This window comes from Rutilus rutilus, assembly GCF_951802725.1.
Source record: "Rutilus rutilus genome assembly, chromosome: 25".
Taxonomy (NCBI): domain Eukaryota; kingdom Metazoa; phylum Chordata; class Actinopteri; order Cypriniformes; family Leuciscidae; genus Rutilus; species Rutilus rutilus.
The window spans coordinates 5,716,459-5,733,593 of NC_140229.1; positions in this window are offsets into that span (position 1 = coordinate 5,716,459).

Genomic DNA, 17,135 nt, shown 5'->3' on the forward strand with positions numbered 1-17,135 from the left:
ATTCACTCTCTAACAGTAGATGGCGCTTATGGATGGAAGAGCAGAAATATAGCAGTTACCCCAGTTCATTTTATCATTTATGATAGGCAATTTTTAGAGCTGCACAATTCTGGATAAATCGAGAATCATGATTTATTTTATTTCAAATGGAGATCACGATTCTGAACAGACAACTAGTCATAAATAAAATAACATGTAAATTATTAGGGGTTCCGACAAAAAATGTATTGCTGCAGTCTATTAAAAAATATTTAATTTAAAAAAGAAGGCTTATTTGAATGATTCAGTGAGTCACTCATCTCATTACTGGATGAATAAGTGTTTTTGAACGAATTAATGATTCAATGGCTGCATCAGAAATCTCATACTTCCCATGCCTACTTCGCCTACTATTAAACATATAGTTGGTGAAAAACAGTATGTGACAAAAGAAGTATCGCGTTGGTGTTTGAATCAAGATCTTTTAACGATTAATCGTGCAGCTCTAGCTATTTCCAACTTTTTATGGCCTTAAATTTGATAAAAAACGAAGTTTAAGGACCCTGTCCAGTAGAGAAAGATGTCGACACTATCAGTGCCATCTGTTAAAAGACTAAATACGTGTAGTGATGTCTCAGACTCATCTCGGATCTCGACCTTTGGTGTCCTCCTCGCACTGAGCAGGAAAGACTTTTATCTGCTCTTAACAAGCACTAAACATTTATATATCCAGTCAGATAACTTCAAGGGCCTGCCCTGAGGAGCTTAACCCATATTCCTGCAGCGTGCTTCAGTGCAGAAGACCCTCTCGAAGGGGTTCAGAAGCACAGCGCACCAGCGGGGAAGAAACTTTAACTCTGCTCCTGTTTAAAACCAGACTTCAGAGCTACAGGTCGCTTTCTTCTAAGGCCATTCATAAGTACAATAGACGTCACTTGATGTTAAAAGCGATCGCTGGGGGTTGTTAAAGCAGCAGGGAAGCGTTTTAGATCTTTAACAGTAGCTCCTCTTCAGAAGCTTGATAGAAAAAAATCTTACAAACTAATAGAGATTGATTCAGTGTTGCAGGATTGTCGATAGCAAGCAATATCAAACCAATTTGCATATTTAATTCAGCGAGAGGTTGCTTTAGATGTTTAAATTAGTTTTTAGTAAACATGTCTTGACATTCGGCAATCTGATGGAATAATGAGTGCAGAGAGAAATTGAAAGGTCAAGTTGAGTGTGTTTCATTGTGGGTAAATCAAAGTCCCTTTAGGCAAGTCATTTCACTCGGCGGCCATCTTTAAACGCCTTCGGGCAGCTGTTTTAGTCATGCAAGTGCAGCTACTATCTCTTTGAATGGGGAAACATCAAATTCTCCAAAGCTGTTCAGTAAGCTTAAATTTCATATTTGAAATCACCAATGAAATCTGACAACTGTCTCATAAATATTGTTTCTTAAAGCTCTAATCAAGCTTCTAACGGCAGCTGCAGTGACGCAATGACTTTAACAATTGCCGACTGGCTCTATTAATTCAATAATTTTTTTTTAATTATGTCCAACCTTCATTTCATTCCAATTTTGTCTTTATCATTTGAAAGTCAAACAATATTGGACCACATTGGCTTTATTGTATAGAGAGAAAAATTAACAACTAACAGCTAGACATTTAAAAAAAATATATATATATCTTCTTCTGCGTTCCACAAAAGTGTTCTGGAAAGACATGAGGGTGAGAAAAACGATGACAGAATATTATTTTTTGAGTGTATTATCCCTATATGGTCAGCACACGGACATCTTGTGGTATAATCAACATACAATCTTAAAAATAAAGGAGAATCATTTTGGGTTCCCAAAAGAACATTTTAATAATCTAAAGAACCTTTTTCCACTATAAAGAACCTTTTGTGCAATGAAAGGGTTCCATTGCCAATAAAGAACCTTTATATTTGAATAGTGTAGCTGCAAGTGCACACTAGTTTTGCCACACTGGGTCTCTCGTTTTCAATATAGATGCAATCTAAACCATTCTTGCAAGAGATCTCAGAAAAAGAAACAATACATTTAGGCTAGTACAGGAGGGTTGTTAACCTCCTTGTTGTGTTAAATTGGAAACAGGAGCTTTTACAGAGCGAGTTCCCATGAATAGATTCTCTGTGTATTGTTATATAACTCAACCCCCCACAGATGAAATGGTTATAATTGTTTAATACACAACACATGAGCAGATCTGTGCTGGAAACATCAGCTGGGCCTCTGGGGCTGCGTTCGCTCTCTCCATGGGAAGCCGCGCTGGGCATATTTCATCATCAGGACAGTGCCCCATGGTGCCCGCGGGCACACCTTTGGTGAGCGGAGCATTTGGCCCATCAGTGGTCTTGTCGTTTGAAGACTGTGGGGTGCACGTTAAATGATCCTGGAAAACAATTTCAAGCTGCTGTACGTGACCCTTGGCCCCCCACTTACAGAGAACCCAATCAACCCTTGCTCTCTTTGTTTAATATGGATTATAGAACAAAACCTTTCAGGGTGTTTATGTCAATTACTAAAATAAAGGAGCAAGATTCTCTTATTCTGCAAAGTAGACTGCATAGGGCATATGCAAACATTAAATCACTGTGTGAACCCAGGGTAATTACAATGTGGTGCCAATAAAGACTCGTAAGGGGTTCTTTGGTAGCAAATTTTATATACATTTGGTCCTATATGATTCCTTGGAGATTAATAAAGTTTCTGATGTGACATTATTGGTTCTTTAGTGCAGTGCATAGGTTCAAAGTATCCTCCTGGGTTTTACAGATGGCTTTTCATAGATCTATGAAACTTAAAAAGATTGACTTCAGGCTATAAAACTAGATGGATGGATGGAAGGATGGACGAATGATGGAACAAACGAATAGATAGATGAATGGATGGATGGATGCCAATCACATAGCAACACACCACCAGCTTAGTGAGATAGAAACAGTAACAGGCTAAAAAAAAAAACACCCAAAATACCCTAGCAACTGCACAGCAACACATTGAAAAATCCAGAACACTTTAGAAATAACAGCTGGTATGGTCATAGAACACTCTAGCAACATGATATAAACCACGCAGAACACTTAGCAATAGCAACTTCCTGCAGCCACTCAAAAATACCAGAGTAGCAACATACACTCTCAAAAATAGTGACAAATTGTACTTTAAGGGGTACATCAGCTTGTCACTGGAGCAGTACCATTAAAGTGACAACTTCATACCCTTTTACCCCTATAAGGTTAATAGTAATACTTTAAGGATACATATTACTACTCTGAGGTACTAATAACATGCACCTTTTATGGTACAAACTTGTCATTTTAGGGGTAATAAACAGTGGCAATCTGTTGGACCCCTAAATATAAAATTTGTGTGACAGTGTGTGTAGAAGCATGATTAAGATAAATCAGAACACCTTAGCAATAGTAACTCCCTCACAACCTCATAACCAGAATACCAGAGCACTACATTTTGCCACTTACAATCTCTTCAGAGAATGTCTAAGGCTGCATCTGGAATCCCATCCTTCCCCACTAGATAGTAGGTGAAAAACAGTATGTGACAAAAGAAGTATGTCCGAATTCACAGCATAAAAGAGTAGGCAAAAAGTACCCAGATGACCTTTTTCTTCCGTCAAATTTCTAAAGTGTGCTTACGATGGACACTTTACTATCCCATGAGGCCACGGGAGAGGATTTACGAATGACAGTGAGTGAGGCAACGTAACTGACACTGGTAGGTCACATGATAAGGGCAACATGGCAGATGTACATCCATATTGCATTCATACTACACAGATTCATACTATATAGAACATACTTTTTAGCCGTCGTGAAGTAATTACTTATTCAAAATAAGTACCTACTCAAGAGAGTATATGCAATTTCGGACACTGCAACATGCAAGCGGCGTGCCACAGATTTGAGTCCATAGAAGAGTGTCTTGTGCCAACATCCCTTACAAGAACTGCCAGCCATGTCACAGAATCACACAATTGTTTCTGTGTTGCCTAATACTTGAATGGAGTTCTAAAACAAATAATGACCAGACAGTATATCTTTATTAAGTGTTTAACAGAGCATTACTTTATGCAACACAGCGTTGTTAGAATTGGCCAGAGTCTTCAGATAAATCTCCCCCTGACAGTGGATGTGCCCACAGCATAAAACTACTTTTCCAGCATGTTATCATTGGACACGTTTCAATTGTTGTATATCTTCTTGCACAATGAGCGTTTTAAAAGGCAACAGCTGTGGCAGAGCGTCGGAGGGGACATTTTAACTCTCCCTGTGGTGTAACTGCAACAGAGGAAAAAACAGCAATTTCAGAAGGGTCTCTGCATGCGTGTCCTAGTTACATTTCATTTACGTTAGGCGACTGGAAGAGTCTTGGTTGACCAAAATTTTATTAGTCGGTTAGTCGCAGCAAAAATCCTCAACAGGAAGTGGCGAAATCACGGAGTCCGTGAGGGACAGATCGTTAGCGGCAGGAAATCCAAACATTCGCCTATCGTTCGTCGACATCAAATACGGCGTATCACTGGAAACATGTAGCTATTAAGTAGTAGCAACTTTAAATGTCTGCTCGCTCTAATGCTAACCTAGATAAATGTGCGCTATGAACCGAAACTCAGTGTATACTTGCCTCACAGACACGAGAAATATATCTATAGAAAGCTTGAAATGTCTATTGTGAAATTAACCATTTCAAATGGAAAATAAATATTCTCAGATTATGTAATCCGTATGAAACGTGCATATAGGCCACTACTATGGCTAGTCAGCCTTGTCGACATAATCTCTGCAGCCGAAAACACAGAACTTATTACCAATAAATTATTAAAACGTATTGACAGTCACCCATTCATGATCATTACGTTTGCCGGTGTGCTGTGGCAAGCTTTATGCGTGCGTTTGAGTGCTGATTAGGCTATATATTATATAGGCAATTATAGGCTCATTATTATGATTTATGGCTTATTAATATAAACGTGCAATTAGTCGACTAATCGCTTAAATGAACAACTACTCGACTAGAACAATCTTTAGTCGAGGGCAGCCCTACTGGTTAACGTGATAAATTTGCCTACAAATTCTTTTGCATGTGAAAATATGACTTTGCTTCAATTTCACGACAACGTTTGCAATATTTGCCAGAATATTATGTTTTCGTGAAGTAAGCCAAACTACACAAGCCAGTTCAGGGGAGGTATGAGAATGTAATATGTGATGTAAAGTATAGGTGATTTCAAAAAAGTCAAACAAGATAGCAAACGTTGGAGAAATTCATTCAGGAATGTTGTAAACTAAGATTGCTATGTTACATGCTAAGCGTAGCGTGACGCACACATGACCATATGCACATGTTTGTTTTTAAATGACTCATCTCTGAGCATCAGGGGTTTTTGTGGGCCGGGGTTCTTTGAAACTGCCTGTAAACTTTTACTACTAGCATCTTACGTTTCACAGAAACCAGTGCAACATCCAGCCTCCCAATAAGAAGCAGCTGAACGTGAGAGTAATTAAGATGGCTTCACACAAATGAAAAACAAACTGGAAAGCCACACAGGTCTAATCCTGCTTTTGTGTGGATATTTCAAGACATGCGATGAATAAATGTGCAATTTTAACAGATCAACTATTTTAACAGATACCACTGAATTACGTCTATATTCTAATGGACTCTACTTAACTATATTTTCTTTGGGAGTTGGGAGCACGTCAAAGAGAAAACATGGCGGGCGAAATGGATGGAGCTTCTATATTCACAGTAAATTTGTATTGTATGATTTTAAAACAAAAAAGTTTTTGAAAATCAGACAGAAAGACCAAAAAGATTGTGTACTTAACGGCTAAAGAGCTATTTAAGATTGTGTTGCTCTTTATGATTCGTGTAATTTCCTGAACAGCATCATGGGTAATGTGGTTTTTCACCCGTAATTCCACTGTTAAACACATTTATTTTAAAGGGGACATATCATGCCAAATGCACTTTTTTAGCCCTTAAATGCATTTTGTTTTGGAGTGTTTAGAAGTACAGAAAATATGAAATTATTCTCTTCAGGTGCTTCGTTGATATCTTTATATTCTGTTTTGGTCATATTTTTCAACCTGTTCCGATTTTTCTGTTATCTATGACGTTTTTTGAACTATTACGTCACAGTATTTGCAGCGGAACTGCCAAATAAGGACATTGACTTCCGGCCCAACACTTCGAGCAATCCGCCATTATTATTTCTCGCTGCAATTTTGTAGTCCAAGCTAAAGGATGCAGAAGTTACGAGAGGGTAAGTTAAAATGTTCGGTTGTTGGATGTAGTAACCCACACGCTTCATTACACCGTCTAATGTAGATAAACTGGCGCGCTTGTGACAAGGGCGCATGTTTAACTGAAAGAACGAGCAGAGACCCGGTCGCGCGCGCGCTCTCTCTCTCTCTTCAGAGCCAGGCGAAAGTGTAAACAAGACATCACCGTCTCCAAACTAGACGCTGTCTTGCTCTCTCTCCCTCGCACATATTAATCGAAATAAATCGACACGGTGGTAAAAGGTCGGAAGACCAAAGTTTCATGTGTAAATACAGTACACACCAGTGCGAAACATCCATATGAAGACGTTGTTCTACAGGTTCGTCGTCTTCATTTTCATCTCGCTCCGGCTCCGACTCTGGCTCGAACATGTAAGGCTGGCTGGACAAGTCTTCCGTTGTTGACATTTTGTTAATAACGTGTGAATAAAAAGTTTCTGTGCCGCTAGATAATCGTATCTCTGCTATCAAACTACAAAAATGGCCGAACGGGGTGGAGTTGAACCTCTGCAACCTGGAGAGGTGGCGGGGTATGAAGTGTCTCAATTGTATTTAAAGAGACCGCACCAAAACGAGTTGCTCTCAGACGCACATCAGAAAAGGGGTAGAAAAGGGGCCTGTGGAGCTATAATAATGAAGAATTCAGACCCAAGCATTGCAGTTCCGCTTTATATAGACTACAAATGTATGATTTATATGTAAAAAGGAACAATTTAAAAGCATGATATGTCTCCTTTAAAATAAGATGAAATAATGTGGGCTGACGGCTTCAGCAGAAAATAAATACCATGGATTAACAACCTCGTAGCTCACAGTAAAGCAGTCTTTAGGGGTTTGTAAGTTATTGTTCAAAATCAATTTCCTTATGGAGAAAATGGAGTTTTTATTTCCCGAACTTGACTGTTGCACTCTATATCATGTACGGTCACAGGTTACAATGGCTTCATCCAATCATAATTTAGAATCTGTTTTATCAGTTGGATTTAATCGGAGTAATCAATCCACCACGTAAAATGATTCAGTAGCATACTGTGGGTTGCATCTTCACAACATACTGTAGTAACTTGACAATTAATACAGAATGTGCAATTGCGGGTTTGAGTTTAACAACATTTACAATAACACTTTTAACTATTTACTGTTAACATTAAATATTCAATTTAATAATAACCCATGAATCATCATGGTAAATGATCATATCCATATGATTTGCACGTAACCTTGCCTCCAGTGGCACCATAAAACCAAGAGTTGTCTCTTTTCTCTGCAGGTGTGTGTCATCCACCTGAGTTGTGCTTCCTGTGCATTTTCCAAAGTTCTTGACGTTAATCCGGTTGTATTTCAGCTCCGCTAGTGTCTGATTCCCTCCACATGGGACTACATCCATGAGCTGTGATCCAAACATGAGGGGAGCATTTTAACAGAACCAGAATACAATGCTGTGATTCTGAAATCTTTTGGCATGTTAAATTTCTTGATTCAACCAATTTTTCTGTTGTCAGCCCGATCTAGCAATTAAACTACAGTAGATGTTTTACCAACCTTTTCTGAGGGCTGAGGGTAGAAAGCCCTCAGAAAAGGTTGGTAAAACATCTACTGTAGTTTAATTGCTAGATCGGGCTGACAACAGAAAAATTGGTTGAATCAAGAAATTTAACATGCCAAAAGATTTCATGAATAGACTTATAGTCTTAAATATTTCACATAATTTTAGGGCTACATGTGTTAGCTGAGGAACTGCCGTTGAGGTGAATGGCAATGCTAACAGTTAGCCTAGCTTTTTCCAGGTATTACAGGCCTCTTTGGTTCTTACAGCCGATACCTTATTTTCTCTCTCAGGTTTCCGCTCTGGATGTAACATCCTTCAGCAGGTATATTAAAAAACCCTAAGCTGTGCTCTGAGAGTTCAGACGCTAATGAGAAACACATGTATGGAGCGAAAAGTGAGATCAGAACCAGAGGAACATGGGAAAAACAAAGCAACACTGGCATAGAAAGGTGCACTCTTAGACTTGCATCATAGGTGACGTTAAACACTTTTCTAATTTTCCTGTGGGACCCACCCCCCCAGTCAAAAAATTTCAGTTTTGGTGTGGATTATGATGATTTCACACAGTTATCAATGGGTCACATTAATTGACACTAGTGTCTCCTGGGCTGCGTTTCTCAGAAGCATTGTAAGCATAAGTTGATCATAGATTCAATTGGTGGCAATGGTTCTAAGATCAACTTTTAGGAAACGCAGCCCAGGACACACATAGCAACTGCGTAACAAGGCTACAATCACTCAGGACACCTTAGAAACTGTATAACAACATACTAAAACCACTCAGGACACTCTAGCAACAGCATAACATGCTTAAACCACTAAACCACTCAGGACACTCTAGCAACAGCATAACAACATGCTAAAACCACTCATAACACCATAGCAATAGCATAACAACATGCTAAAACCACTCAGGACACTCTAGCAACAGCATAACAACATGCTTAAACCACTCAGGACACTCTAGCAACAGCATAAAAACATGCTAAAATCACTCATAACACCACAGAAACTGTATAGCAACATGCTTAAACCACTCAGGACACTCTAGCAACAGCATAACAACATGCTAAAACCACTCAGGACACTCTAGCAACAGCATAACAACATGCTAAAACCACTCATAACACCATAGAAACTGTATAGCAACATGCTTAAACCACTCAGGACACTCTAGCAACAGCATAACAACATGTTAAAACCACTCATAACACCATAGAAACTGTATAGCAACATGCTTAAACCACTCAGGACACTCTAGCAACAGCATAACAACATGCTTAAACCACTCAGGACACTCTAGCAACAGCATAACAACATGCTAAAACCACTCATAACACCCTAGCAACAGCATAACAACATGCTTAAACCACTCAGGACAGTCTTGCAACAGCATAACAACATGCTTAAACCACTCAGGACACCCTAGCAACAGCATAAAAACATGCTAAAATCACTCATAACACCACAGAAACTGTATAGCAACATGCTTAAACCACTCAGGACACTCTAGCAACAGCATAACAACATGCTAAAACCACTCATAACACCCTAGCAACAGCATAACAACATGCTTAAACCACTCAGGACACTCTAGCAACAGCATAACAACATGCTAAAACCACTCAGGACACTCTAGCAACAGCATAACAACATGCTTAAACCACTCAGGACACTCTAGCAACAGCATAAAACATGCTAAAATCACTCATAACACCACAGAAACTGTATAGCAACATGCTTAAACCACTCAGGACACTCTAGCAACAGCATAACAACATGCTAAAACCACTCATAACACCATAGAAACTGTATAGCAACATGCTTAAACCACTCAGGACACTCTAGCAACAGCATAACAACATGCTAAAACCACCCAGGACACCCTAGCAACAGCATAACAACATGCTTAAACCACTCAGGACACTCTAGCAACAGCATAACAACATGCTTAAACCACTCAGGACACTCTAGCAACAGCATAACAACATGCTAAAACCACTCATAACACCCTAGCAACAGCATAACAACATGCTTAAACCACTCAGGACAGCCTAGCAACAGCATAACAACATGTTAAAACCACTCATAACACCATAGAAACTGTATAGCAACATGCTTAAACCACTCAGGACACTCTAGCAACAGCATAACAACATGTTAAAACTGCTCACAACACCATAGAAACTGTATAGCAACATGCTTAAACCACTCAGGACACTCTAGCAACAGCATAACAACATGCTAAAACCACTCATAACACCCTAGCAACAGCATAACAACATGCTTAAACCACTCAGGACACTCTAGCAACAGCATAACAACATGCTTAAACCACTCAGGACACCCTAGCAACAGCATAACAACATGCTTAAACCACTCAGGACACTCTAGCAACAGCATAAAAACATGCTAAAATCACTCATAACACCACAGAAACTGTATAGCAACATGTTAAAACCACTCAGGACACCCTAGCAACAGCATAACAACATGCTAAAACCACTCATAACACCCTAGCAACAGCATAACAACATGCTTAAACCACTCAGGACACTCTAGCAACAGCATAAAAACATGCTAAAATCACTCATAACACCACAGAAACTGTATAGCAACATGTTAAAACCACTCAGGACACTCTAGCAACAGCATAACAACATGCTAAAACCACCCAGGACACCCTAGCAACATGTTAAAACCACTCAGAACACCCTAGAAACGGCTTAACAACATGCTAAAACCACTCAGGACACTAGCAGCCGTATGACAACATGCTAAACCACTCAAAACAGACTAGCCTAGCAACAGCATAACACCCAGAGTGGTGTTAGCCTGTTGTTATATTGTTAGGATGTTCTGAGTGATTTTAGCCTAAAATGTTGCTCTCCGGTTGCTAAAGTATTCCAAGTGGTTTAGCATATTGTTAAGTTACTAGGGTATTCTGGGCGGTTTTAGCATGTTGTTGTGTTGTTCTAAGTGGTTTTAGGATGTTATGTGGTCGCAATTGTTTTAGCATGTTATTTTACAGATGCTAATGCATTCTGAGTGGTGTAAGCAGGCTGTTTTGTGGTTGTCAGATGGTTACTTAGTGGCCCAAATCAAAAGTGTTCACCAAGTCTTGTTTACGATATTCGGGTCTCTAAACATGTTTCGGCTCCCTCTTTCAAAGTAAATCTCTTAGTCTGCCAGGCAAAAATAGTAAGTCTGAAAATAATATACATAAATAAAACAATAAGTAATAGCACGACCTTCCTCAAATGGCCACACAATCTGAGGTATCACTGCACACAAATGGTACAGGACAAGTTACATGCCAATACAAACTTTTAAGGTTCTGTTCAAGTATAACAGTGACACTTACTTAGCAAGCCTTAGCAAGCACTTATGACATTATTTATAAGAGTGGACTTATAAATATAAACCATAAGTACAGTCAAATTGAAATTTACCTTGACATTTGCTTGTGCTGTGGGATATGAGGCCATCTACTGGTCCTGGAGCTCACAAATCTTTGGTTCTTTCCCAGAAAACACTGTTTAACTTGGCAACAATGACACTGTCCAAAACTCTTCAGGCGGTCAACGAAAGAGCCAGAATGTGATTAAAGCCTCATACCGAAGGAAACAAAAGGCCCTTTTCTCAACAAATCCAGCAGTGGCGATTCCAGCGTGAGTCAGAGTTTGTTAGATATTGAGAATGACCAACGAGAAACTGATTTCTTGTAGTTTTACTGACTTTGTGCATCCTATAAAAATCACTGCAACACAGTTGATTTGATTAAAAGTCACTGAGCAAAAATGATCTGATGCAATGACATTTTTTAGGTGTCACTTAAGTGTCCAAATGCTTTTTAGGGACACTATCGAGGTAAGTCAAACGGTTATTTTATTCTCTGTCTCCAATTTCAGATGAGGTTAAATACGACTTAATATTATAATTGGTGCAATAAGCAACCATATGGTTTTGTTTATTCAACGTTGGCATCAGTGAAACCATGCAAACAATGATGTCTTTTAGAGGATGTAGTCAAAAAAAGGTAGCTTTTTCCACAAAGGTTATGTATACTAAGGTCTCAGAGGAGTATGTGTGTGCAAGAGAGAAAACAAACAAAAGCCGTATCAGTCGGAGCAGATCGTCTGGAGCGTGTCCAGTGTTAATGCAGCTAATTTTCTGATTTAAACACATTTACAACCTCAGCAGTGCCTTTACTTTATAACAATGCCTCATGCTGGCTTGTTATGATGTATATAGTTGTAAATACATCAGATATGTCATACATTTACATGCTCCAGGCATTGACTGAAGTGTACAGCCTCAATAAAACCCCAAATTTAAAGGTTTATTTAATTATAAATAAACTCTGCTGCTCTACAGAGGCTTGGAAAACACAACCCTAAGCATTTGGAAGGTAATGATTAATGCAGAAGCACAAATTTTACTCTCACGGTAACATATTACAGATGAAATTACCTCGTTCTCATACCTGACAACATGGTGGAGAATGTAAGAGAAAACCTGATGGTTTGAGTCTGCAAAGAAAATCTGACCCATTTCCCTGCTGTCTGGTGTAGACATGCAAAATATGGGTTCTGTGTTTGGTTTTATCATTATCTGGATCGTGCTGGAAGCCAGGATGATGTTTGGATTAATTGGACGGGAAAAGGGGTCTTCCTTGTCTGGAATATCACTGCCAGATAAAACAGTCTCAGGAAAAATGAAAAAAATTGTGAACATGTCCAAAGATACAGTAAAACCTGTCAGGAAAATGGATTTATTTTAAAATGGAAAATAAAACTATTTTACTCACATCTGCACTTACTAAAAGTACTGCAGCAGGTCAGCAGTGGTATCAGATGGCTACTAATACCATTGTATGTAATATATACCAATATATAGTCTAATTATCATATCCATATGTCATCAGGGTACTGCAAGGCAGTGTTGTTGTTGTTATAACTATTCAAAATAATTCCCAGTCATTGAATTAAAGCTCAAATAAAATAAAATAAAAATAAAATGAATCTACTGTAAATGTAACAGCATTTTTACAGCACACATGATAAATCTGACAAATACATCATTCAGCTGAGGTACATAATGATTAATACGGCCAGGCAGCTTTCCAGTAGTAATCTGAAAATATATATATTTAAGTCACTCTTAAGAAGGCCTGAATATCATTGTATTAAACATTGTTATTTTTTTTAACAATAAAAAAGAAAGAAAGGTATAAGTCTGAAATAAAATGGAAAATGGAAAACATAACCAAAAATAGAAATCTAGCCTTGACAACTAACTGAAATGACTAAAATTACTAAAAACTTAAAAAAATGTTACACTTTAGGCTATAGATTTTTTTTTTTTTTTGGAAACATCAACTATTAATAATGGCAAAAATCTCATAACAAAATGAATAAAACTAAAATAAAAAAGAACACTGAAAAAGAAATAATGATAGCATGTAAAATATCAATAAGTGTCAATTAGCTTAAACGTTTGTCTTAAATTGTTTTATTTAAAACATGACAACTTTTTGAGAAAAGTGCTTGAAAAGTGAGCTAGTGCTGTTTTCCTCTATAATAAATGCTACTTGGTATTACTGTTTAATATTTTTTTATCTTAATTTTTAAGCGTGGCTTCAGTAGCCAGATAATCTTTTTGAATCACTTGCTCTTCGGTCAATGGCGGCTCCTAGTGGACAGGCGTGTAAACTACAACAGCACACGCTGGCCAACAGATGTCAGCAGCGGCTCGTTCACGCTCACGAAGGCATTTTAGTTCACAAATTTAATTCCCCATCTCCATTAGGAGTGATCAAACTCCATTAAGCAACACCTCCAGTGAAGCATGTAAAATGAATGGGTATTTGTTTCTAAGGCAATTCTAATTTCCTTTCCTCTAATGTAACAACTCCTCCAGATATACTAATAATATTGAGGTATGTCTAAAACTTACTCAATATGCTACTTGCTTTAATTAGACGTTCTGCACACAATTATAAATGTGACTGGAATAGTTCACCCACAAATGAAAATGTTGTCATCATTTGCTCACTGTCCTGCTGGAATATCCAGTGTGAACTGCTAGCTCTGTCTTGGAGCATGCTAGCTGGTCCAAGCTAGTCATTAGCATTCTGTGGAGAATAAACAAGGATGTTTTGCGGAATGTCTGAGCTGTTCTTTTCCATACAATGAAAGTGTTGAGCTACAAAATGTTTGGAATTGAATGCAAACATGACATTTGATATGTAATAATAATGACTTACATTTTGTACCACGACTTTAGAAGGCCTACACCTCTTACTACAGATAGCCTAACATTAATTGCACTTTTATCATGCCTTTTTCATATTTGGAGCTTGACAGTCCATTCATGTTAACTGTATAGCAAAAAGCAGCTTGGACATTCTGGGGGGGGGGGGGGGGGGGGGGGGGGGGGGCATCTCCATGAAGGAAAATATGTTTTTTAAACAACAGGAGGATGAAAAAAAAAAGACAAAATGTTTACTCCTTTTTTAACTATTCTGTTTAATTAGATGTTATCATTTACTCACCCTCATGTCATTCCAAACTTCTTTCTTTCTTGTAAATAATGCTATAAAGGAGAAATTTAAAAGGTTCACACTCAAAACATACATTTACCAGGGCCTGTTTTTGCAAAAAGGGACAAAAAAAACACCATCCCAGCTAAGAGGGAATGTTCTCATAACTTTGGCTAACGTTGTGACAAGGTTCTCTTAAAGTGATCCACAAATGTTCTTCCAGTTCTTAAAGGAACACTCCACCGTTTTTTGAAATAGGGCTTATTCACCGTCTTTCCTACATTTAGATGAGTGGGCAAATGCATTTTTTTGGTCTCAGTGCAAGCATTGTTTTAGTTTGGCAGCGCCGCCGATAGCTTAGCTTAGCATAATGAATGGAATCCTTTGTTGCCAGCTAGCATGTCATGAGTAAAAGTGATAAAAAAAACTAAACAAATTACTTCTTGTGGCCTGCGTATTCACACCGAGTACAAATAGCAATGCAGATTAAAGGGATACTCCACTTTTTTTGGAAATAGGCTCATTTTACAACTCCCCCAGAGTTAAACAGTTGAGTTTTACCGTTTTCGAATCCATTCAGCCGATCTCCGGGTCTGGCGGTACCACATTTAGCATAGCTTAGCATAGATCATTGAATCGGACAAGACCATTAGCATCTCTCTCAAAAAAAATGACCAAAGAGTTTCGATTTTTTTCCCTGTTTAAAACTTGACTCTTCTGTAGTTACATTGTGTACTAAGACCGACGGAAAATGGAAAGTTGCGATTTTCTAGGCTGATATGGCTAGGAACTATACTCTCATTCCTGCGTAATAATCAAGAAACTTTGCTGCCGTACCATGGGTCCAGCAGGCGTAATGATATGACGCAGCGCCTGAAAATAGTCCCCACCTCGGTAACTCCCAACGTGACCGGGACTAAGTTTGTCTTAACCTATTAGACCTATTTTCAGGCGCTGTGTCATATCATTACGCCTGCTGCACTCATGGTAAGGCAGCAAAGTTTCTTGATTATTACGCAGGAATGAGAGTATAGTTCCTAGCCATATCAGCCTAGAAAATCGCAACTTTCCATTTTCCGTCGGTCTTAGTACACGATGTAACTACAGAAGAGTCAAGTTTTAAACAGGGAAAAATATCGAAACTCTTTGGTAATTTTTTTGAGAGAGATGCTAATGGTCTTGTCCGATTCAATGATCTATGCTAAGCTATGCTAAAAGTGGGACCCCCCAGACCCGGAGATCGGCTGAATGGATTCGAAAACGGTAAAACTCAACTGTTTAACTCTGGGGGAGTTGTAAAATGAGCCTATTTCCAAAAGAAGTGGAGTATCCCTTTAAGACTAGGCGATTTCCTAGGCAGATATTGACTTGGGACTATATTGGGGGGGGGGGGGGGAAAGCACATACGAAGCACTGCTACTTGGGCGCAGAGATATTTTTCAGAAATTTACTTTTTTTTTTTAAACGTTACAAATTACTTCCATTCAGAGAACATACAAAAGTAAAATTTCTATGATAAATTGAATGTTCCCTTAATGTTTTTGTTTTGTCTGTCATTGCATTACCAAAAAATATTTTTATTAAAACATGTTCATACCTTAATGGTAACGTTACCAAACCGTTCTTAGAAGATATTTTTGTTAGCTGGGATAAAAGCAGACTCAACCATAGTCATATGATAGCTTTGTGTCAGGAACATCAAGACACATATCCAGTTAAAAGCATAAATGAAACCAAACACCATTGTTTCATACATCTTGTAACCAAATGTGTAGTGCCGATTTAAAATATGCTTATTTGAAAAGATTTGAACTCTGTAGCTTGACAGTCATTGATTATCATTTTGGGGTGACCTAAACCTTTAAAAAATAAATGGCCATTTAAGAAGCAGGTAACATATACTGTGATCCATCCATGCGTTTCTCTCTTTCCTCTCCATCATTCCTGTCCGTCCATTAGAGCGAGATGCTCCGGGTAGGAGGCTGACCTCCTTACCAACACTGATACAGTCCCCTGAGAGACGCGCGCCCCATTTAGACATGCTGACTGAGGACTTTCACCGTCTTCTCTCAAACTCTGGACTCTAAACTCAGCTCCTCCGTTTCAGACTTCACATCAGACAGTCAGGATTTCAGAGGGATTCGATTCCATTCAACTGTTAAACTGTGTTCTGGCACGGCACGCTATGTGGATGAGTAATGAAGAGAAATGTCAGACTGCAGGGAGACAACAAAAAATACATCAGACTATTTACTTTGCTTACAAGATGCAAGGTTATACGAATAATGTTGTATTCCAATTTCAGGCCTCAGAAATGTCAAAAATAGGCTAAATGCAGCCTGCTTCACAATACCCAACCAGTGAGGGAAAATATTGAGTCTCACACACACACACACACACAGGCGCAGCTGGAGACAAAGACTCGAGACATGTTTGAATAGCAATCCTCCATATGAAAGCACAAACAGCTACTTGTGCGCGATTGTTACAATGCCATCAAAATGCAAAAAGATATACCAGCAGAGGAAAATATGGTTTGCCTTTTAATTTGATGATAGTCACATATATATCCTGCACAAATCCCTAAAAGACTGCAGAATCCAGGTTGCTACATCTGAGCAACTGCAATTAGGATGGGATAGGAATGCAAACAGATCGGTGATATCTGTTATATATTATGGACATTTTATGGTTGGTAAGAGAAAAAAAAAAGAATTACAGTACCATTCATTTTGTATACACTACTAT